Source organism: Dromaius novaehollandiae, chromosome 1 (genome assembly GCF_036370855.1).
Source record: "Dromaius novaehollandiae isolate bDroNov1 chromosome 1, bDroNov1.hap1, whole genome shotgun sequence".
Classification (NCBI taxonomy): Eukaryota; Metazoa; Chordata; class Aves; order Casuariiformes; family Dromaiidae; genus Dromaius; species Dromaius novaehollandiae.
Window position 1 is genome coordinate 45,436,236 of NC_088098.1, and position 24,818 is coordinate 45,461,053.

At 37.6% G+C, this 24,818-nt stretch overlaps 1 long non-coding RNA gene across 1 annotated transcript; it reads right to left on the reverse strand.

The window, feature by feature from the left end:
- Positions 1–1,377: 1,377 nt before the first annotated feature.
- Positions 1,378–11,528, reverse strand: LOC135327984 (uncharacterized). Its single transcript, XR_010388700.1, has 3 exons — positions 11,375–11,528; positions 10,394–10,512; positions 1,378–5,283 (listed from the first exon to the last, which is right to left on the reverse strand). It is a non-coding gene; the product is annotated as an uncharacterized LOC135327984 (long non-coding RNA).
- Positions 11,529–24,818: the final 13,290 nt, after the last annotated feature.

Below are 24,818 nucleotides of genomic sequence, written 5' to 3' on the forward strand. Positions count from 1 at the left end.
CAGTGAGGCTGGAGGGCTCTGAGGAGGTTCCCTGCAGCGGGATCATCTCATGTCCCAAGAGGAGGAACTGCGGCTCAGAGGCAGTGGCTAAAGTCACCCTAGGAAGGAAAAGCATCTAGGAGGGCAGGCACTGCGTGGGATGTTCCCAGCACATTTTGATGCAGATGATCTCCCCCAGAGAGTCCCCAAAGGATCTTCAAGTCTGAATGATCCAATACAAGAGAAGCACTTCAGAAAGGCAGAGACTGGAAATAGCCCAGTGAAAACAGCTAAAAATGATTCAGAGAGATATGGCACTGGGAATGCAACAAATGATAATCTGCTGTTTGAAATCAATGACTCTGTCCTTATAAACGAATCAGGACCTGCCAAAACTTGCAGAGAGATGGCAGAGCTTTGACATTTGTTTAATTTGTTGACAATGTTAACATAAAATGAATACATTCATGGAAAACACTCTTCTGCTCGTTCTGACCACCCTTTATTTGTACAAAAAAGTAAGGTGACTTTTCTAAGCTGATCCCAAGAGTCCATATATCCTTACATCATGGTTTACTATAGACAAATTAGCTGCCTAAGTCATGATAGGTACTGTCCATGTGTCCCATGACAGGAAATTAGACTGTGATAAAGCTTGTTTTTCCTGGTGAAATTGGCTTTACTGTATTTTACATTAAAATATTTCTAAAATTCTTCAGAGAAAAACAAATAACAAGCTTGACTTTTCAGTCAAAAAAATTGTATTTTAACACTTACTTTAGAGGAAATTTAAAAAATATCTATTTTTTCAAAGTCTCAAAAAAAAAAAAAAAATCCATGTGCTTTGTTTGATCCAAAGTGAGTTTTTGATTTACTTTGCACGTGTCTAAAAAACGGAGGAAGATTCACTTTGGGTCAGTTAAAATATTTTTTCCAAGTTCATTTGATCTACAAGTACACTATATAAATCATCAGTTTGCACAGTTCTAGACCAAAACTCATCACAGGGCACTTCATCCCCCAGATATATTGATGTCATAAATGCATTATGATCTTTTTCTCTAGTCTGCATGACACAGACCTGCCACCTAAAGTGCTTTTACCCACAAATGGGTTCAAATTTCAGTGCTGCTGCCTGGGAAAAGAATCTGGCAACTGATGAGTGGCCACGGTAGCAGAGCAGAATAATCACCAAATGAGCACAATTTGATGTTCATTCCTCTGTTTCCAGCCCAAGGAAGAACCATTTTCAGACACCCACCAAGAAGCTTACCCATAATAGCTATTCTAAAAAAAGAAATCTCTCTTCTCCCCCCCCCCCACCCCAAGACTAGTTTTCCTTATTTCCCTTGAGCATCATAGCTAAAACAGCACAATCCCTAAGAATTAGGCCTGTCTTATACATATGTGCTTTCATAGACTAGCAGGTCCACCAAGACATGGACCTACATACCTCTCTCTCTGCTTTAGGCCTCAGTTCTTCTGCAATCCATCAGAATTTTTTCCTGTGACTTAAGTTGGTGATAGACTAAGCCCCAAAGGAACAAAAAAGTTTTCCTTCGCCCCTATCATGAAACATAGCAGTATGCCATTGCTCTGCTCTCCTGCTCAGTTCTCAGCTGTAAGAGGTCATCGAGTATTACAGAAATCATCAGAAACTTCAGCTAATCTGGACACAATGTCAGTTTAATGCAAGAAGCAGTGATCAGTTTGTCTCTGACAAGAACTAGAGTGAACAAGTGAGTTACGTGACCTGTTTCTAACAGTGACTTTAAGAGAAACATGGAGAAACAATTAACCAAATACCAAGCATTTCTACTCAAGAGCTCTACAGTTTTTCCAATCAATAAAAATAAATACATAAAAGTGACTATCAACTGTATTCTGCCTTGAAACATTTCCATAAAAAAGCACTCTAAATACAAAAATATCTGAATCCATACAGGGAAAAAAAAGGACCCCAGAGTACAAAGAAAGAGAGAGAAAAGGTACTGCGTAAGCTATAAGGCTGAAATTCAGGACATCTGAGTCTAAGGGGATTCAAAGCACCTGACATCAGGCCTGCCTACCTTTGCTAACGGGCCTTGAGCACTTCTCTCTCTCCCACTGATGCCATGTGTCTTTCTGAAATAAAACTGTTTAACCCTGCTTTTTTTTTTTGCCTTGTGGCTGATGCATTCTCCAGGGAGGGGGCTGAACCAATAACAGATTTCCTTAAGTATTTGTCAGTGTTTTCTGATTGTCCTGTGTGCTCAGCACACAGCGCTCTTGGGTTTCCCTTCTGCGACACCTCTCTCTTCCCAGGAACAGTGAGGAGCCCTGCTGGAGCTTAAGATATCACACTGGGAAGCCTTATAGGTGCCTATGCCCATTAGTGACTCCAATAGCTGCCCAGAATAAGTCACAGTAGTTAACCTTGATAAAGGTTTGAAGTATGCAATGAAACTACATGTTTTATTGCAGCAAAATAAAAATGTAAAAGCTTTATTCCCCTTTCTTTACAATCAACCCAGATGGTCAGTGGTGATTTATAACTAAGGAGCAACTATTCTTCTTGTCAGCCTTCATATCTGCCATTTAAAAGGAATGATTGCTTAGGAGATTCTTTAATTAACCTAAACATTTCAGTTAATGAAACTGACAGCCAACAAAATCAGCTTGTGAGCTATAGTTTTCTCTAGGCATCATGTATATGAAGAGTAGTTGTAGCTATCTGCTACATTTCAGGAAGAAAAAGATGAGTTTATAGAAAATTAAAACTACCATATGAAATGAATGTTATTCATAATGTCTTTTTTTTGGTTTAATATTAACATGCAGCCTCCTTGGTACACTATAGAAATTTCTATATTAGGGCATATTTAGTTTCACATTTCATTTTTAATGTTTCTATGACTTCCTACATCTCATGACACCTTTTCTTTTTGGCTTTCAAATGTGGTATTTACATGAGTAAAGTTAGAGGAATGACTTTGCATTTTATATACTTATATGTACTTCAAGCCTGATGAATATTGTGAGGTAGCTTTCCACTGTACCTTTATCAAATGGCCTATTGATCTCTACAACTGTAAATATCCCCAGCACACTCATTTAACAGGCATGCAGTTTAGCTGGAGAAATTAAAATGGTATAAATGATCCATCTGGAAGTAACTGTTTTCTTGCCAGAACACCATTTGGGATCCATTTCATCCAGCCTGGCCGAAGTCACTGACACCATAAAAAAGAAACTAGGGAGTGTATTCATTTTAATGTATTATATATTATGCCACCAAATTAGTCACAGAATCATCTACAAACACATAATTGGGAGTCATGAAATTTAACTGTGCCATGGACCAGCTGGGTAGCTGAAGAATCTTTCCACAGTGAGAATAGCTATAATCCCACATTGAAGGCAGTCTGCCTGATGCAGATCAAGGGTTCCCACCTGTGTTTTCCAAATCTCAAGTGGCCCAGATGCCCCGACAAACTCTCTCTGTTGTTGTGCAAAGTGTTTGTGTATGTTTAATGCTTAGAAAATGCTTGGAAGATCCCGCAGTAAGAGGCACTGAGAGAGATAATCTGACACTGCTATAATATATATTGCTGTTATGACATTCTCTGAAGTCTAATTCAATTTTATCCTTCAGTCAGAGTTTGATTTTGTTGTATCACTAAGGACATTACAAATCAGACCCAACCATTTCAAACAATGTACCTCCTTGAAATTGAGTCTGAGAAGTTATGTTAAGGAAAGCTGATAGATTTGTCTCATGAGACTCACAGCTGCAAAGATTAACCAGTCCCTTAGGCCACTTTACAAGACACTGATGGCTAACTAGGAGTTTGGGAACTCCCAGTCAACCATTCACACTTCTGCTCAAAAGCTGTCTGAAGTGAGAAGGTAATCCCATTAGCTCCTCGTTAAAGGTGAAGTTTTGTGTTCAGGCTCTCAGTCGATGGAAGAACATCTCCTGTGCGTATTTTTGGAATAACGCTAGCCCTGCTATTGGAGCTTTGCTCTGATAGCAAGAGCGGAGGCAGTCTTCTGTGTGAAGGAAGGTTTCTGCAGGGCAGCAGTTCTTAAGGGCTTTAATATCTCAAGTGATATTAAAGATACCTTGGAAATAATGAAAAAGATAGTGGAGTCAGTGGTCACACACAGAACTCCCTAAGCAGCGTTTGCTGGAGCCATAATGATTTGCAGCAAGTGCGGAATTTGTATGCTGACCACGGCCATCTGTAGGAGGGTGACTCCAGTAACCATCGGGCAGCTTTTATTGAGGCCCATTTGTCAAGGATGCAAACTGCTCCCCAAGAGCTCTGAAATGAAATTGCTGTCCTCCAATGAGCTCCAGCTCACTGACTCTGTTGCAGTCCAGTGGCCAGGAATATTGAATGGGAGAGTGAATTAAGCAATAGATATTGCTTGTATGTGGAAATAGAGCTAATACTGAAGCTGAAAATTTTGCAAAACACTAGATTCAGAGCTGAAGTGACTTTTTAAGGTTGCTGCGACTTAAGTAGCTACAGTTGTCACTTCATCTTGTGATTAGACACAGGTTTGGATAATCTCATCAGTTGTAATAATGTTGGGCAGTGCAATCATGAAGTGAAAAAAGTGGTAATTTATCACCTACATACAGGAATTCTTTATGCTTGTTCCCTTTTAACGTGGGGGGTTGCTATTTCACTGTTTTGTTTATGCATTAAGCTGTTGACAAATTGAAAATATCTAAGATGTGTTTGACAGGAAAGCTTATGTGATGAAAATACTGTTTTGTTTCAAGGGTAAAATTGAAACCAAACTTGCAGAACATACTGTGAGCTGCAGGCTGTACTACAAAGGATACTGCAGAATTACTATAACTTCTCTTTCCAGGTGCTTCTCTTCCTTCTCGTTTATATAGAACACGTAGATGTAAGGCAACTGCAACTGTAAAAGGTAAATCTTCTATATTCCGAAGGGACCAAAGCTGTAGAAAGCTTCAGTGCTTTGCAAAGACTGTATGCTCATGGGAAGATTTTTTTTCATTTAAAGCACTTTCTTTGTAAAACCTTCTACATAGTGAATCTTTGCTAAGCATAGCTCACAGTCCATGGGAATAGCAACACAGACACCTTTGACAAAAAGTGAGTGGCGTGTGTGTGTGTGTGGTTTTTTTTCTTTTCTTCTTTTTTTACCCAGGCCCAGCAATATGTTTTATAGTCAAATCTGTGTGTATAGCTCCACAGTAGGATCCTTGCCAGGAAAGCTAAGGTTGCCAGCAGTCAGGGAAGTGTTGGGGAAGACTGGAGTGAATGACAAATATTTCTTCTCCTGCATGAAAGTAGAGAAAGGAAGAATTAGGCTACTGGCAGGAAATAGGTGAGTATTTTGCACTTTGACTAGTAATGTAATCATTACAGAAATACCTTCACTACCTTTGACAGGATAAAACTTCTTTCCCACCTACTTTTGGCCAGGTTTTGAACATGAATTTTCCCTGGAAGAGGCTGTCTTGTATCACTGAAGTTCATGGCAAGGCTCCAGAAACAACTTCAATGGGATCAAGAGTAAATCCAGAGAAATCAAAATCTAATGCAAAATTCAGTTCCAATCAAATCCAATAAAATATTTCTACAGTATTTAAGAATTAGTATTTGAATTAGTAATTATGATAGTTTTGGCTAATTGTACATTCATTTGATATTCTGTAGCATGCACGTCATATGATATAGAAGCTTAAAGATAACTGGTCATGGAATCAGATTACAAAATGAATTACAAGTATGAACCTTTCCTCAACTGCTTGGGGTTCATCTCAACTTTAAAAACAGCTATGCACAATACTTTGATTCTTGAGAAAGGCAGAGAGAGAGAGAGAGAGTGCATGAGGGACAGCACAAAATAAATGTTTGGTAGGCATTAAAGAACATGATTTAGCAACCCATCATGCTTCTATTTGCTTTCAGATTTTTTCCTCTTCCTGACTCTATCTGCAGAAATTAAAACCATGATATTTGCTAGGCATCTAAATCATGCAGATGAGAACATTCCAGTGGAAAAAAAGCAAAGTACACATTTACCTTTGAGCAAGGGAATGATGAAAAAATGTCAAATCTAATTAGAACCGTTATGGCTGGTAATTAGTAAGGTATGAACTAGCTGGATGAAAATTCTTAATAAAGCTTACAAATGTCCATATACATTGAAGAAAATGATGGTGAAGAAAAATGATCTGTATAAAAAGAATTGCATATTTTTCCTTAATGCTTTTATGGGGGTGATTAGATCTAAATAGGGAGCTGCTGGGGTGAAAACAACAACAAAATCCTCTGATGTGAGGAGACTGAGTCCAGGCTGGTGAGAAGGGAATGCTCCCTTCTCCCCTTGGGCCCTGGGTGCTCACCGGATGCACGGGGTGCTCACATTTCACCTACACCCTATTCCTCCAGAGTGCAGCTGAACTGTGGGTCTGAGACCTATACAGCAAAGTCTCTGTCCTGCTGAAGATGCTTCAAGCTGCACAAGATAAGTGGATGCTGCTAACTGCAGCAAGTATTATAGCCAGGTCCCTTGTTAGCGGAAGATTATGGCATTCAGCTGACCTGCTGTCTTCTCCCTTGTGCAAGGAGCAGCAGCTCCAAAAGGACTCTAAAAGCTAAATTCTAGTATATGTCATACCTCAGTGGCTAAGTACTATCCTGACAGTTGAGAATGTGAGCTGAGTGGCCTTTAGAAAGACATATAGTCTCTGATATGATTGCAGGCAGTTGAGTAAAGGAAGGAGAAAGCACTTTCTTTCTTCTTGTGGGGAGTTTATACATATGTTTTGTCTCCAGACACGACGCGAAGGAATGCTGCAGATGCATAGACATAAGCATTGAGCCTCTCGGTGCTGCCAAGGCTGAGGAAGTTCTTCCTATTCCCACCACAAAGGAGCTGCTTGGGGACCACCATGTAGCATCATGACCCTGGGGCACGGGTACTGAGACTGGAGATGACACCTACGCTGTTTTGAAAGCGTGGCCCAACATTAGTCTTGAATGGCTGTGACTGTTTTATTTCTTCTTAATCTATTTTTAAATATCTAATTTCTATTAGGAAGAAAGCAGTTTGAATTATGTTTATCATCAAATCCACTATATTCAGGACTGGGAGTGATTTCTCCAAGGACTCCAAGGAGTGATCCGACATAGGCATTTCCTTTATCAAAAGAATTCTTTCAAATGGACGTTTGAAATGGTGTTTCAAATGGACACATGCTCACCGGGATCTTTTATATTTAAAGTCACTTAATTTATTTTGGGAGTCAATAGTTTGAAAGGAAGCATGATGCTGTTTCACAGTTTGTTCCTGAATATAAGGAACTCTGCATTAAAATTATTAGGCTTATTATTAAGGATACCAGATGTCTTGGCTTTACCACGGCAACTGTTGTTTTTTAAAAGCCTATTTTAGTGTTTCAATGATTTTAACTGCAATGCTGAAATGGCTCTTTTTTTTTTTTTTTTTTCCCTGATATTAAGCAACTCCCACCCTGGAGTACCATCTGCTGAGAAATGTTGAATGTCTTTTCCATTTCTCAGTACTTAAATATATCTATATAAAGGAAAAGAAATGTATGTATCTGTGCGTGAGAGTATGCATGTGGAAAACTGAGCAAGAGAAAGAAAGACAGAATATACTGTGGTATGCCTGTAACGGTGTACCTTCACTGTAACGGTGAAGACTCCATGACCACCTCTAGCTTTGACTTGAGCAGTCTTGAAGAGTAAAATATATCAACAGTGAATAATTCAATTGACATCTGATTGATTTTGTACCATTCAATAAATATCACTTGCCCATTTATACAACTGGTTTAAGTGACACAGAACTATTCACAAATAAATAAAGAGAAAAAATATCAGCAAGTATATTATTGGTAAATGTTATTCAATTGGTCTGCCCATTTTACTTGTGAAGGCATTACTGGTACTAATGAATGCAATTGATACAGAAATTTCAAGACAGAGAGATGATTCTTTCTCAGCTGTCTCAGGTATAATTTTATATATTCTTCTTTGAGGAAATTGTCCTGTTTTATTGCTTTCTCAAAACTCCGAAGTCCTTAAATTTTATTCTTTGCATTATTATTTGCCAAAGGATTATATGACACTACAAATGTTCAAAGTCAACTTTAAAATACTTTTTTTCCTAAGTTTCAGCATCCCCAATCAAGTAATAACAGTGCATCTATCCATCTGGACCAGTAAGAAATTTAAAGTTGTACTGTGCAGAGATAAACTATGATTACTCATATAGTCTCTGAGGATTTGTTCATACAAAGAACTGGTGAAGAGAGAACAAGACTATCACACCAATATCAATTTATTTCAGAGGACCTGGCAAATCCTTTAGGTCAAAATTTTCATATTTTGGTGACTAAACATGTAAATTAAGAGCATTTTAAGCACCAAATTTAAAAGGAGGCATGACTTGTTGAGCACACATAACCTTTATTGAATTCTCAGAGTGTCATTTGCTTAGCAACTTTGATTCTGCTGCTCAAATAAGGATTCATGTGCCCCATGCAAAATAATATCCAAAAATATTGCCCCATACTCTTTTCCCATATACTTGTATCTCTGTGCCAGCATACTATCTCTTTGTAATTTTAATGAATTTGTCTTTTCTGTACTAATAAGTCAAACAAAATATACATTTTTTTAAATAAATGTACACAAAAATAATATGTCTGTACCAATCATAATTTTCTTAAGAATCAATAAATACTCAGATACAGTTTTGCCTAAGCTTTCCTAGAGGAAAAAACAACACTCAAATATAATAATTTTATATATAAAACTGATTGGAAAAGTATCTATTTGCAAATGTTAATGTACCTAAAGTCATAGTTTGAAAAATTAGTGAGAAGAGTTTTCCATTATAGGTTAGCTCATGTTTTTATGCAAGAACATGATTGACATCTGACATTTCAATCTGAATAGTGTCCTTACAATGATGAATATCAAATGAATTAATATTAAAGCATAAAATAAAGTGAGCAACCTTTCATATGAGGTGGAAAGTAAGTTTGGATTTCTTGTGTTTTCTTATAGTATTATATTACTCTTGGTGATCTCTCTGTTTATAATATGGCTCAAAGAAAGGGTTATAATATGGCTCTAAAGGGATAAAGGTTGTTAAAAGCGCTAATCAAGCTGGTTTATTTTATTTTATTTTTTTGTAGTGTATTTGTGAAACATAGGCAATTTCCTCATTCCTGGATAAGCAGACTGCTCGTAAGTAGTCTCTTTTGATTAAGTGCAGGTGCAGATTAGTATGTGCTACCCTTTTGAGCACTTTCTATGTTAACCAATGGAGTGAAAGAAAGGCATGTGAGAAGGTAAATATGTAATTCCAACTTAATTTTTCCCTTTCATTTTAATTTTTACTAGAATGCTTTGCAAAATCTTTTATAACACCTAGTATTTCTGAGAGTTGCAGTTGAATTTAGTGTGTTGACTTGATCTTTAAGTGAAAACTTTAACATCTTAATTGAGGCTTAAGTTCAGCTGCTCACTGTGTCATTTGCTCTGCAGTAATTCAGAGCTAGATGGACTTTTTAGTCCCTTTTGGACCTGGCCATCTTAATTATTGAAGAAGATGAAGGCACTGCTCACATCGTATATTATGCCAGCAATAGGAGGTGGACACCTGGATAGAACAGAAAGCCAATTATTAAGTCTAAAAGAGACTTGGGTAAAAGGATTACTGTGGAAAGCAGGGAGATGGGGAGTGGAGCCTACAGAAATCAAATTAGATCAGGTCTGCTTGTGCGTCCCATTTCTTCAGATACCATTCCTATGTGAACACAGAGGGATTTCAGCAAATCAGCTTAATCACTGATAATCAGAAGGACTGAACAAAGATCGATGCATATATAAGACTTTAAGTTTTAAGGAGAATTCACAGTGACTATGTGGGCTGTCATCCCAGAATTACCTTTTGTACTGAACAATGTCTTCGCTTATGAGCTTATTACACAAAGTTCTGTTGGCTTCATTCTTTGAAGGAAACAAATATTAGTGGTTGCATTTCAGTTATGCCTAGAGCCTATAACTACAGGTGAGACCCTGGCGTGTTAAGTAATATCTACAGACATGGTGAGAGAGTCCCTTCTTGCAAGACCTTATACCCTGGATCAGCAAGAGAAAGGAAGCGGCTGAGGAAAAGACACCTGAAGTGACTGAGACACAGAGAAGACCAGCAGCAGAACCTGGGTTCACTGATTCCCAGGCTCATGCAGTCTCCTCTAGACAAATTCTATATTCAAAATTAAATATACAATGGATCCCCCACTCTACACCCTGTCAGTTGCCCAGATCTGAAATCAAATAAAAGCTGAATCAAACTACATTTTGCTCTTCTCAAACAGTGCTTTTATTTAAAGGCTGCTAACCTTGAGAATGGTGAAGGCTTAAGTCTGGGACAGCTCTCTTTCTTTCCAGATCGGTTTCTCCATCTTTTGTCTTTAGTAGTCTTTAGCAGGAGCTTTTGTTTTCAGTGAGTGGCTGTTCACTTCAAGGAGAAAATACGGAAAAACTTACTTTTCAAAACAGAATCCTTAATATCGTGTATCAGAATAACTTTAACTTGAAATGCGTAGATGTAATCTGTACAGTGTTTATTCAAATCCTACTCACAAATCATCATTTTTATTTAAAAAGAATCAAGAGGGTCTGGGGGCTATTTTTTTGTTCCTTTTGTGTTTTTTGACTGAACTATTTCATTATCCCTAATTATATGATGAGCTACTTATAAAATAAAAAGCACATTAAAAAATAGCTTGAAAAGAACAAAAATAGCCCTACATTTAATTATGTTAAAAATACCAAACACTTGTCAGCATCTTATTATCATCTTAATGAGAGGAAATAACCCTCATCTGTCTTAAAAAAAAAAAAAAAAAAAAAAAGTTGCTTAAAAAAAATTCCAACCTAGTTATTTATGTATTGCATCCTCAAAGACATGGAATATTTCTCCTCATTAAAATCCTACTAACAGGGTATCTAAGAATTGCAAAGTGCAAAGCGAACAGTGAGGCTTCTAGTCTAGCTGTTATCCTGGAGGAAGATTAATTAGGCTGCGAGGCCTTATAGTAATAGGACTCATTAGAGCGATAGATCTGTAAAGGAATGGAAGGGAGGCTGGACAGCTATGATTTGTGGGGTGATTCGTCCCAACTGACATATAAATTGCTCTCAGCCTGCATTTATTTTCTCAGTATGGTCTCTTGTCTTTGCTGCGATGAGGTTATGTCCCGGGCCAGATGCACAGAAAAAATGGGTCCCAGGCCAGATTTCTCCTCCGACAGTAGGGGGTCAGCAATCCCCGGTCTCGGCAGCACCACGCTGAGCAGCAGCGATGGGAAAGTGCTTACCTGGCCTCTTGTAGGGACTGACAGCAGGACAAGAAAGAGCCTCTCTGGTCCAGGAAATGGTAATACCAGCACTGGGAACATGACAAGATCATAAAATGCCTTTATTTAGGTATTGCCGTACTGGCACATAATTCCTTTATTTCCCACTTCTTCTAAAGGTGTGTGACTTCAGAATGTCATTCCTCCTAATTGTAAAAAAGTACATAAAATTACAACTCTTCCATTACAATGTCAGCGCTATCTAACTAATGAAAAGATTTCAGAAGTTCATCAGGTTAAAGCAGAAAAAGTTCAATTTAAAAAAGTTTAATTTTGTTCACCAGCTTTCTGATTCTAATTCTCTGTGAAGTTAGCTGATACTCCATTTTCCTCTGTCTTTCTGTGTCTCAGTTTGTTCAGCCTCCTCATCCATCTAGTGGAAGCAATTAAGGACTATAAAATGCAAGGGTGTTAAAGTATCGTTGTAATGACATTTCAATGCATTTAAAAACTCTATCATCAAACAACCCTTAAAAATAAGAGGTGATGTGAGCGGAAAGGATATTTATGTCCCTAGAAAAGCCAAATATGATGCTGTTCCTATCGATCTCACTAAAATAAGACCACTGGATAAAACGATATTTCAGATTTTTTTAATTTTTTTAATGTTCACTGGGGTATTCAGGCCAATAGGACTTTGCCTATAATTTTAATATAAAAGCAATTTAATTTGGAAAAAGTTAGGAAAAACTTTTAAAATTTGTTGCTTTTTTTTTTCCTCATAATATGCAGATAATAGGTAGTGCACTCTGAAACATCTCCAGACTTAGGCCATTATAGGCTTTGTGCTGTTTCTGTATGGAAGGGTGAACTTTGTACATGACAGATAACTTTAATACTGACCATTATATGCTCACAATAGCTAATTAACAGTTCTGAATATTGTTATGTCTCAAGGAAAAATGAAACTACAATAACCTTGTTCTTTCACTTACTAAAATCTGTTTCAGGGACAAATATTCCTGTGTTTCAGCTTGCAGTTTCTTCTCTCATAATTTGGATAAAAAGTATCTTGCTTCCAGAATATACTGCTATTTGACCACGTAAAAGGGAAAAATGCTACTTCTGAATGATAATACTTGTCACATTTTTAATTCAAATGATCTCCAAGCAGTCTGATCATGTCATTGAGCAAGATCGTTTGATGGAAACTGCACTTCTCCCTGCTCCTTAACTGTCCCTTCAAATAGCAGTTGCCATTCTTAGAGACTTAAGGCTACAGCTAAGAAAATTATCAAAATCTGAAAAAACCCTTCATCAACACCTCTGTTTTAAATAAGACTTTCCCTTCTTGAAAAGTATGCTGTATTGCTGCAAACACATGGCCTATTAGGTCTTATTTAATTGCAGTAGAAATTTAACAGCATACTAACAAACACAGAGTCTACAGACTTTTCCAATAAAGCCAACGTGATTTTTCCTATAATTTATATATTGCCACTTAATAAGTTAAATAACTTCAGTGTACAGTGAAGAAAAACAGGTGATAACAAGGCTTTTGATTTCACCAACGTACAAGTGGAATAAACTGTTTGAGGAAAATTAATGTTAAAAAAATCTATTAAGAGCATTCATGGCTAGATGCAATAGTTCTCTGTCTAAAGTGTGCTGTTTATGTGAATACTTTTAGATTTGGTATGATCTTACAGTCCTCTCAAATTTTAGGCCTAGGTAACACAGCTTATCTATACAAAGCACTCCACCATTAAAAACAAACAAACTCTTTGCTGTCTTATTTTCTCTACAGTAATTATCAGGTATCATAAAGTGATAGCAATCAAGCAACTTTCACATGCTGCTGCCAAAACAGCCCCGCTCCCAACATCGGGAGCCAGGACCAGGGTCCTCGGCTCCACGTTCCACATCTGGATCACGCAGCTCCTCCAGAAAATGCTGCTGGGGCACAACCACCTTTTTGTGTGCTCTGCTGGGCAATTACCACGGCCATTGGTCACCGAATGAAATAACCTTACCAGGCCAGTGTACGGAAGATCTCTGCAGTCCAGTGGAACTTCTTCTACTGCTGGGCCATGGGGCTTTTTTGGCTGCAACAGCAGGCAGTTTTGTGGCCGTTGCAATAGAAACAGGTCGGGACATAGCTCTGACATTACAAGGCCATGAACCAGCTTTAAATCCTAAATATACAGTGGCATTCTGAAGGATTAGGTTACATCATACCTTAAGTCTACATCCAGCAGCTTTGCTTTCCTAAGAGAGATTTTGGAATTTTGCATTCGAAATGGTACGTCTTAGGTACTGGAGACAGCTGTGACTGTATGCTGCCAGCCACTAAAAATCAGCACTTAACACATCATTGCATGCAAGACGTCATAATTATTCTGTGTGTTATATAATTGAAAATGGCACCCACTGGCTTTTTAGTTTTGACAACTGTAGCCATAAAGGCACCATTTTTTTGTACTAGAACAGTCTAAAAATACATTAAACATAATATTCGTCCATTAGTGTCTGATAATTAACACTTTGCTCTGTCTGCATATCTTTACAAGGCCTTTTTTCCCAGCATTCACAACATCCTACTGAGACAATCATAGCTACCATTTAGACAAGCAACAAATTAAGGTTTTATTTCTTTAATTTTCCAAACAAATTACATGATGGTAAATTGCAGCACACGGAAACACTTTTTGAAAGATGCAAAGGGAGACAGACTTTATGTTTGGATGGAATGACCTACCTAGATTTCCAAACAAAAACCTTGTCTAATGCCCCAGTCTATAGCTTGCTTTAACCTCTTATATATCCTTTCAATGATTTAAGTGATATAGTGTACAGATACAGTCAAACCATAAGATGCACAAATCAAAACGGTAAACATCATAATGAATTTAGAATGCTAGTCACAGGAATTTATAATCTCCAACAGTAAGTTTCCCAGCCTGCCAAACCTTTCACTCTAAACTGAATGTCAAAGCTTTATCTATATTTGTTCGTAAATGCACTGCAGGAGTGCAATGCATTCTTTATTTGCAAACCATAGGAAATTTTCTGTGTAAATACATAAATTGGCAAAATCTATCTTAATGGAAAACCTATTATTTTAATTACTAGGGGGTGGTGTACACTTCTGCTTTAGACTCTTTTGAATTAGTAATTAATGGCTTCATCATGAAAAGCATTTATTGTTTTCATTTCAGGGAATTAAAATGAAGATAACTCATTCTAGAGAATGTTCAACATTACCCCAGCTTTATCAAAAGGACAAACAGTACCATATGAGAGGGAGGGGCAGGATGTGGATTTAGGAGCAATTTAAACCACAGAAAACTTTACCATGAAATAAGGTCTACAAATATTTCTGATTATCTGTATTAATGACTGATTATCTTGCAAACTGTGTGTTTCCAAAAAGTAGAGGTCATTTTCACCAGGTAGGTAGTTGTAGAACTTACTGGGGAAAAAAAAAAAAAAAAAAAGACAGACAGACAGACAGACAGACAGACATGTCAAGGCTCAGATATTGTCATAAAGTGATCATCCGGATTTCTTTACAGACATCTGGAAACTGCCAACATGCTTGGTTTAGAGCCCTTTTTTTTTTCCACTGCATGCCCCAACTAAGAGGACCGCAAGAGAAACTCCAACAGAGAGATTTTTTTTTTCCCTTTACTTGATGCTGATGCAACTAGGCCTCACACTAACCAAAACCACCACAACTCTGTGGCACTTAGAGGCTTAATCTGTAATAAAACTTTATTTGGGTTTGTGACCTCCAGAGAGAAGGAAGAGGAAGGTCCAGTCTATCAAATTCCCTGAATTTTCACTTTAAATAGTAGCCAACCTTAAAATGTGAACAGCAAGTTTTATCCTAATCGAGCAAAGGGATACACTCTGGTTTACAAACTAGAAAGCACATTTATGAAGGAGCAGCATAAAAAAAAAAAAGAGGGAAAACATAATCTCAAAATCTGCGTGATACCTCCCTCTTGCTCCAACTGGTGTTCAGGGTTTTTCTGAGGTCTTTCTCAGCTGGAGTACTTAAGGAACCAAGTCAAAAATATTCTCTCTCTGCAACATTTGTTGTTAACCTTTTATGGTGTACGGACCCCTATGAATTTCTCAGCAGATAAGCAGGGTTTTTTTCAAGCAAATTGAATAGATTTGTGTTTTTAGTTACTTTTCTAGACCCATTGGGAATTATTCATGGAATTATGCACTAAAGTGTTGTCTTTTAAAGTGGACTCCTGCCTTTGAGTTTCAGTTCCTTCTTTAAGCCAGAGGGTTTTCTTGTAGATACTGAACTGCAGGCAGTTCTCCGTGTCTTAGGAATACCCTTTTCCATTCTTTTTAATATCAATTTAGGGCCTCTTCTTATGTTTCAGCCCTGCTTGAACTGCTTAGCTTTTGTAAGAATCATTTGAAAATGTTCTCTGAGGGTCTTTGAAGTACTGACTCTGTTACCCTTATTTTCTCTTCAGAAGTCAGTTGAATATATTTCAGTGCTATATTTAACATTATGATCTTTTGTAAACCACACTCCATAAAATTTTTAAAGCCTTTTCTTTTTATAAAAAGGTGCTAATTTTTAGAAGACTGCACAAGACTCATTCTACACGCTTCTCATTTTAGGGCGTCCATGAGTCTTACTGTAATGACTACTCAGAGGAAGGCTTGATTCTTATCCCTTGTTTTGAAGATGGTTGTTTTCCACCTACAATGTTAGAAATACATTGCGTGAGAATTTTTTCTCTCTTCTGAGTACATACAGTGATTCCAAACTTTGCTTTTTTCTTCACTATCAGTGATGTTGAAACAGAAGACAAACACAAACTACAAACTGCAGTTACCTGGCTGCTTTTCTAACCTGTAAGATGAAAGAGAGCACTAAATATATTGTACTGTCTAAGCACAAACAGAAGGAATAACATCCTGATAACTTAATCAGAAAACACCACGTACAAAAATATGTCTGGAGGTAGAGATACAGGCTGTAAAAATTAGACAGAACTTTGTGCACAGATAATCTGAGGGAAAGCTGCTGTTCTTGAGAGACGGTCTAATTTTCCCAGGTAGTATTGAAGAAGATATGACCATATTTATGTATCTTGTCTTGCCTATGTCCTTAATTTGCCTTCCATAGGCAGGAAATGTAGACGTGATATAGAAAAGGACTGATTTAGTAAGTGGCATATGATACAGTAACAAGTGGCTGAAATGATTTATTACTGTTCTATATCAGGCAGTGAAAAATTTTTGTATTACCCTAATGAGATGCAAGTGCAGTAGGTGGATCTTCTACCAGGTTACCACTTAAACAATGCTGTCACACTCCTGTACTGTCCGTGAAATATTTCTCTTTCACTGCTGATTCGTCTCAGAACTGGTGTCCAAAAGACCGATTTTGCCACTTGGAGTCCAAAGCTGAGCTTTATTGCTCTGCACTGTGAATTATGTCGCAAAATCAAGCTAGATGTGAGCAGTAAAAACAGCCAATTAGGCTCTAAAGGCCATCTTCACACTATCACAGCACTGCTATTATTGTTGCCTGATTCAAAGATAGATTTTTTTTGCCAAAAAAAAAAAAGAAAATAGATTTTCGAAGCCACATACACATTGTATAGATTCACAGCTATCTTGCAATAGTCAATTAATATCTGAAACTGTTTGTAAGAAGCCACACCAATGAATGTGTTAGTTGATTGTCCTCTGTCTGCACTTTTTTGCCTGGCCCCCAAATTCAGGTGTCCCAAATTTCCAGGCAGTTGGTCTGTACTGAGGGCCTAGAGCCTGGAACAAGACAATCTACACTTCTGATTACACCAGTAATATGACACATGGTGCCTGTCATATTGGCTCTAAGACACACGGTGCCAGTCATATTGGCTTTAATTTTTAACAAAACACTCCTATATCAGGTGATCAATTGATGTAACTGGGATAGCCAGTAGTTATCAGTGGTGCTAATTCAGTCTGGATGAGGATTTAGCTGTAGGGTTTAAATATAACTAGTGGCTATGAAATACTATCATTTGTTATTTTTACACAAAGCTTTTCTCATACCAGACTTCTGAACCATTATTTAAAAGTATTTTACAAAGAATATGCAAGAAAAAAACTGCATAGCTTAATAAGAGTTGCATAATAATTAGGTTAGATACTTTTATTTGGTTAAAAATATCTGGATACAAGAAAAAAGTCTGGATTTTTTCCCATGTGCATACAATTATTTGTGGGATTTTTTTAATTGAGTACATACTTAATCAATGACAAATTACACCCTGTATGATCCTAATTACAGGGCTACTACGTCTAATTGAGTGTCTAAATTCAAGCATCTTGAATTAAACAACCTTCATACACCACATATACGAACAGATTTTCTTAACATGATTGTATTTTTAAACAAAATGAATCAGCTACAGCAGCACATTGCTCGGGTTTATTATAGAGAACAAAAGCTTTTCAAGGGTAGCATGACACCTTCTAGATACGATGTCACACTGAACCATGTTAGTTCTTGAGTGTTTTGCCATATGGTAATTTCTAAATGAATCCTTGCACAATCCCGAGAACATTATGACTACCCCAATTATTCCTGTGCGTGACCTGAAAAAGGAAGCTGGAATCCATACCATTACTAAAGCTTTTTGCACGGCAGCTCTGTGCCACCAGGATAAACGGATGACTTACAACCTGTTGCACCAGGTGCTACTGCTCTTTCTAATGTCCTCATGCAATACTTTGCATGTAGGAATCAAGTGAAGAGGGAAGAGAGACTGTGTTTGTTTTTTTTTTTTTAAGATTATGTAGAAAAGAACCTAGGCAATTTTCCAATAAAAAGGACACATTTAATTAGAATCAAATCTACATCCAGAATCTGATTCTTCTCTCAAGCAAATGAAAAACTGAGTTTAGACAATGAAAACTATATCCAATTAATATCAAATGGAGTTGAAACCTTTTTAGTAATCAGAAGTATCATCAAATGTGTACTGATGTACCTCCAACCTGCAGTTTTAATAATGGCTAATAACACAGCTTTATTAAAATATACTCTCCATAAAAATATCTGGAATACTGATATATTTTACTTACAGTATTTGTAATGAAAACAATTCTTTTTCTATCTATTTGATATTGAAATGAGTGTCTACGCAAGATTTTGCTGATTAAAATTAATCACTAAGACAAATCTTCAGGGCTCTTAAGCTTATAGGCCTTAAACACAGTAAAAGAAAAAAAAACCTGCTCCCACACCAATTTCTTATTTCCTCATAAATGGACACGATAACCATGCTTTTTTTTTCTTTTGGCAAGAATAGAGCTGTAATGCAAAGGAGATATCCATTGCTTATTGTCAGTTGTGACTATAGGACTAAGATCCAGGCATCTGTCCATTTAAGCCTATGGAAATATTACAACTTGCTCAAATAGAAAGAAAAAGGTTTATCCTTTTTCAGTCAATTGATATGATGAGACAAAAACAGATCATTGCCAGCAAGCCAATTTTGGAACCCATTAGTTCATTAAAAACGAGTATTTGCATGTAGCTAACCAAGCTGCAAGGATCCTTCAGGAGGGAATGCATTTTCTGTTTGTTGTCTTACACTAAAGCATGATTTTTCAGTCACCTTTTCTCAAATACAATACATCAGACCCCAGAATGGAAGCTGTCAGCCCCTTTTACATGTGTGGGCTCCAGGCAAAGCTCTCTGAGGATACCGGGGTACTAACTCTGTTGAAGGCATTAGTACAAGAAAGGAAAAGCTGTTGTTTCTCTCTCTGCTCTTCAATCCATCTGCTGTGACGAGATGTACACAAGCTTTCTTTATATCTTCTTATAGCTGCCAATCCAGAAGCAGATATATGGGTTGAGGACAGGGTACTGGGCTATTTGGATCACTGATCTAACTGGAAAAGTGTTTCATGTTTAAAAACTATTGTGATAACCATGCAGGTTTTCGCAGATGTCAGTAACCCATTCCTTCTTTACTTTCAGAAGCATAATTAACAGTCCTGTGGGGATGTTTGAGGGAATAGAGCAGGGGTGATGAGCAAAATCAGACAGTCCGGATATGGACTGGAAAATCTCCACAATGGCATAGCCTGCAGTACTCCCATTAATGTATTACCTGCCAGATGCATTTAACTTTCTTTTGGAAAGAATGTCTTGGAGTATTTCTTAATGCCACAGAATGCCCTCACTGTAGTTCCATTAATAGAATTAGAAAGACCAATAATGAACAATTTAATTTTATTCTATTTCCATGGTGGAAATGCTCAGTCACATTTCCCTAAGAAATATTCTGAGAAGCTGGGTTATATATGGTGTCTATTATTACCCACAAAATTATTGTGGTAGTCAGAGGGGTAAGATGGGCAGACAGATCAAAGAAGTAGAGAAAGAGAATATCAAATAATGAAGGGCCCATTGCAGAGCATAGAATGGTTCCTTTCTATGCAGAGAATTTGTTCAATGTCTTCTAATACTGCTCATTCAGAACCTGCATCTGTTGGTAATTCAGACTGCCAAACATTTCCTCTTATATTATATTTCCTTGGAGCTTTAAAAGGTATAAAAACCTCAAACCTTTCAAAGTAATTTCCTTTCATAATCCTCAATTAACCCTTGTGCGGTTCCCTGAATATATGACAAAGAAGCATACACGTATATCTCTAGTTTGTGTTCTAACTGAATAACAAGTAATACCACTAATGATAATCAATACCATTTAACAGTTTCAATCTGCTAATCACCGCCTTCTTGGCTAGCTAGAAACAGTTGAGATAGGTGTGCCAAGAAAGCCTTCATCTTTCATTTTGCAGAATAAAATTTCAGAAAAGATAACCTTCAGGCTATTTATAGCATTCTTATTTCACAGTGAGATTCATATCTGTAACTGTTTTCCTGTGCGAATTTAGCTGGGGGAGCAGACAGAAAGCACTGAGTGTCAGCGAAGAGGTGCTGAGGAGAAAACCAGAGAGTGTGAAGGGACATCTGGTGAGGACACAGGTGCCTGGATAGACAGTGCCATGGTGTAGCTGGCATTGGCCCAGCACAAGAAATCAGATTTCTGACACTGCCAAGTTCCTTCTCAATGCTTTCTCACTTCATCTCCACTTTTGTCTGGTGTTTGTGCATTTTCGACTATTCCATTGCATTACTTGGACACTCAATAGCTGTTACTTGACTCAGGGAAGTACCTGAGCCCTAATTACCAAAATGTAGCTCTGTTGCTGTCAAAAACTAAAGTCATCGTGGAGAGAAGAAGGTGCTAATTCAGAGACAGACATTTTAATTTACTTTTCATTAGAAGGCTGTGAGACAATGGGCATACCGTAAGGTAGACTCAGTAAAAGAAAACTGACATAAGCTGCCCTAAATAACACCTCCCTTTCCCAGCTAAGCCTACCCTACAAGAAGAGGTCTAGCCTCTTGCAGCCCATGGCTTTTTCAGACTCAGGTTTTGCTCCTTAGCTTAAACTGATCTTTAATTCACCCTTTTATCAGCACACATAGGCTTAAGGTGGCTCTGCACAGCTGCAAGCACATTTCCCTGGTGTATCATTGGGGACCAGGGACTCTTGTTAGTGTTGTCCTGGCATTACACCTCAATCAATCCTTTCTTGCCTGTGTAGGAGTGAAAATGCCAACTATAAGAACTGCTGAATACACCTGCAGTTTGATCTAAACAAATGAAGAAGCCAAAGGCAACACATTACCCTGATTGGCAAACCTTGGTATGCACAACGTAAGCTGAACTGCTTATGACAAGTGAATTGTCAAAGAGCCTGATCGTCTGTGACACAGGCAAGGGGAAGCACAAATAAGTTTGCTCATCTCCGTCCAAACTCATGGCAACGCATATATGAACTGTTGAAGACCCAGCTAGATGTGACTGTGGTAAGAGCTTAGTGGTGTTATTTCTGGTGTTCTCAGCACAGAAACTGATGCAAACTGACATGCACCATGTTTGCCTGTAAGGGCTGGTATCTCCTGTGATTTCAGTCAGCTTAAGTGAGCTCTTCTCCACATATTTGCATCAATGTCCTGTGTCTTAGGGACCATGGGGAAACAAATTGAAGAGGTGTATTTATTAATGATAGGGATTTTTAATGCTCCTGTAGAAAACCAATACTAGCAGATTATAAAGTGACAAGTTGCTCTCAAAATACCAGAAGATGCAGCCATCACTTGGCCCTCTAATGAATGCAACTAATGTGCTTATAATTACAGGAGCCAGAATGGATCTCTTTGGCTCAAACATTGCCGAGCAGGTGTGCTTAAACGTGCAGAGTCCTGGCCCAGCACACACCCACTACTGACGTCCTGTGAAGGCACAACCCATGTGTACACCATCCGCTGGCACAACTTGGTTTCCTCTGAAAAAAGCCAGAGGGTGGGGGAAAGAAAGCAATAGTGCTGTCTGGTCTGGATGATCATAGGTGTCTGGACAGTGGGCAAAGTACAGCAGAGTATACCTACCCCACAGTATAGTCAGAGCCTTAGGTCATTGATTTTGCCTGCGGACAAGTTGTGATGCACAGGTCTTAATCACATCAGTAGAGAAGTGAGTAAGGCAGCATCCTTTAATGATTACAGCATGAAAATTAAACTAGAGAGATGCTGAGAAACTTAAGTCATCAATCAATAGCATCAATGAAGAGAAGATAAAGAGAACTGAGCATGCAGTAGAGGAAGAAGCTTCACAATTACATGTGGAAAATCAGGCTGGTACTTTAACATATAATTACATCCTTGCACATGCTAATCTGGGATTTGGCATGTACAAACAAATGTACTCAGATTTCACAGTACAGTGAACAGTTAGAAGAAACTTCTCAAAATGTTGCCCTACATTTGATTGTTGTGGCCTGTTCTTCACTGAAAATGAGTGAAAACAACAGCAAAGACATTCCTGAAGTGGGAAGAGAACGGCTTAGCCACTTCATTACTTTGGCTTTAGACTTATTTAATACTTATGATGCCAATGAGGCTACAAAAAATGAATATTAGAGTAATGAAAAGAGCCACAAATAAAATCTTGACCATAGGCTAGTGAATAGAAAACTCCAGTTCAGCTCCTGCCTTCTGAGGAGAAAAGCAATGACAGTCACACAGTAAAACGTTCATGGTGCACTTTGACTGCCATTTTGTCTCTTTTTGGGGGGCATTTCCAATGCCACTGATATCTTGATATCTTTTCATTTTGAGGATTCACAACCAAACCCACAAACTGGAATAGCACTTCTAAATGTTGCCTTCAGTCATTGGCTTATTTGTCATTGTTGAAATTGTTATTTGAAATTAAATGGTTATTTATTCTTCACATTCATGTATCATGAAATAATCCACTTCAGGCACTCAAACTTCTTCTAAAGTTAATGTTAATCCAATGACATATTTATGATCATGAAGTTTAAGAATTGTTTTCACCTGTCATAAAGCAGAAAATTTCATGAGTGTGCATATAGAGATATAGGCATGTATTGCACATTGGTATTAAAGTTTCTTTTTTTTTTTTGTATTTTATGTAAAGCATATTAAACAAAGACAGAATGTATCATATGAAATAAAATTAATTTATATACATACATCCCAGTGCAAAGCCTTATTAGAAAGCCTGAATTATTCCTTAAAAATTCATAGCAAAAATTAATTCAATCCTTCTTTTCCCTTATGATAGAAACACACCAAGTTCACTACAGGAATGAAACAGAATGTCCTTTTTGGGGGATTTTACACTAATTTGTAGGGACATGATCAACTGAAACATCATTTCATGCAGCTGATTAAGTGGTTTCAAGTTGTTTTAAGTCCTTCTTGCAATGTAATCTAAAAACAAAACAAAATATATTCCTTTTAAAAAGTTTTAATCTTCCTTCTCTTATCTACCCTGAGAAAAGGAAACAGACATTATAACTACAAAGAAGAAAACAGTGAAACTAATGGTGCATAACATGCCAAACAAACTAAACATTACAGGAACTACTTTATTTAGTGCTCTTAGTTCCCAGTAATTGTGGATATTATTGGTAGTAAGTGCTTTTTTAAATCAGATGTAAGAGCTGACACTGCTATTTTTAAGCAGTTCTTAAAATCACTCCCTTATTCCATTTTATTTTTAGGACAGGCAAATAAACAACCTTAGGAGGTGATAGGTTATTAGCCCTCCTTCAGACGCAGAGTATCATGAAGGCCTTCAGGCCATCCAGGATTTCCTGCCCAACTTCTGATGACTATTGATTTGCCACCTATTGGACTGCTCATTACACCTCATGTGTGACTATTGCCCGTTGCGGGGATATCCTTTGCTGAGTTCTCTTAAAATGTTATCCCTGAAAAGTGTGTGGTGTTAGTACTACTGGACTGCCCACTACCCCTTTTCTTCTGTTGTCCTCTTTCATATGATCTTCTTTTTCTGCTTCCACTCACTTCCTTACATCTGCATCATTTACCATCTGCTTTCCTTTTCTCATCCGAGGCAGAACATAAACAAGGTAAACAAGCATTTTGCTAGTATGTCTAATGAGATTCATATGAAAAGCATGAGCTTCGCATTGCCATGGCTGTTTGACTCAAGTGTTTTTAACAGGTGACATTTTAGTCATATAGACTTTTGTGGGATGATTCCTGTTCATTTTAAAGGGACCAAGATTTCATCCACAGACAAATAGGAATAAACTGCCAAACATCTGAGTATCTACAGTTTAGTTAAAATAATACTTTTCAAGCAGTTGTGGCTCTATAAAAAAGGATAAAGAGATGGAGAAGTAAAAGGGGTATGTGATATTTACAAGAAAAAAGGATTTTGTAAGAGATAGTTCTAATTTCCTTAGAATCACCTCTTTTATCAAAGGTAAAAAAAATCATTTAAAAGGTGGCTTGTATATTATCAGAAGTATAAACATGCACTAGATGACTGAGCAGATGTGGATTTTATTAAATCCTTTCTATTTTACTGCATAAATTTAATTACCGGAATATTTAATAAACCTTTACTTGCTGAAATTATTTATGATTCATGAGACCACTTTCCTGATTATATGCAGCAGTTATCAGAAGAAAAATCACCTGAAAATTAACCCTGAAAAAGAATCTGTAATTGCTGATGCTACAAGTAACCCTCCTCTTCTTTGATGATTTTCCCACCTCTATTGTCCTCATGTGGTGTCTGCCCCAGGTGAAATCTTAGACCACAACATGTCATTGGCATTTTGAGGGTGTTGCATATGGATGATAACATGGGGGCCTCTTGTCTGAAACCACTTTCCCCTAGTATTCCTTGTGCACTGTCATACAGTCCTAGATGCTGATAAAATCCTAATGCTGATGCCTTTGGTGAAGTCATTTCTCCTTGTAGAGAGCATAACAGGGCCTAGCACATTCAGACCATTTAGAGTAGTGCTGAGGCACAAGGTCCACAGCGAATCGCTGTGCTGC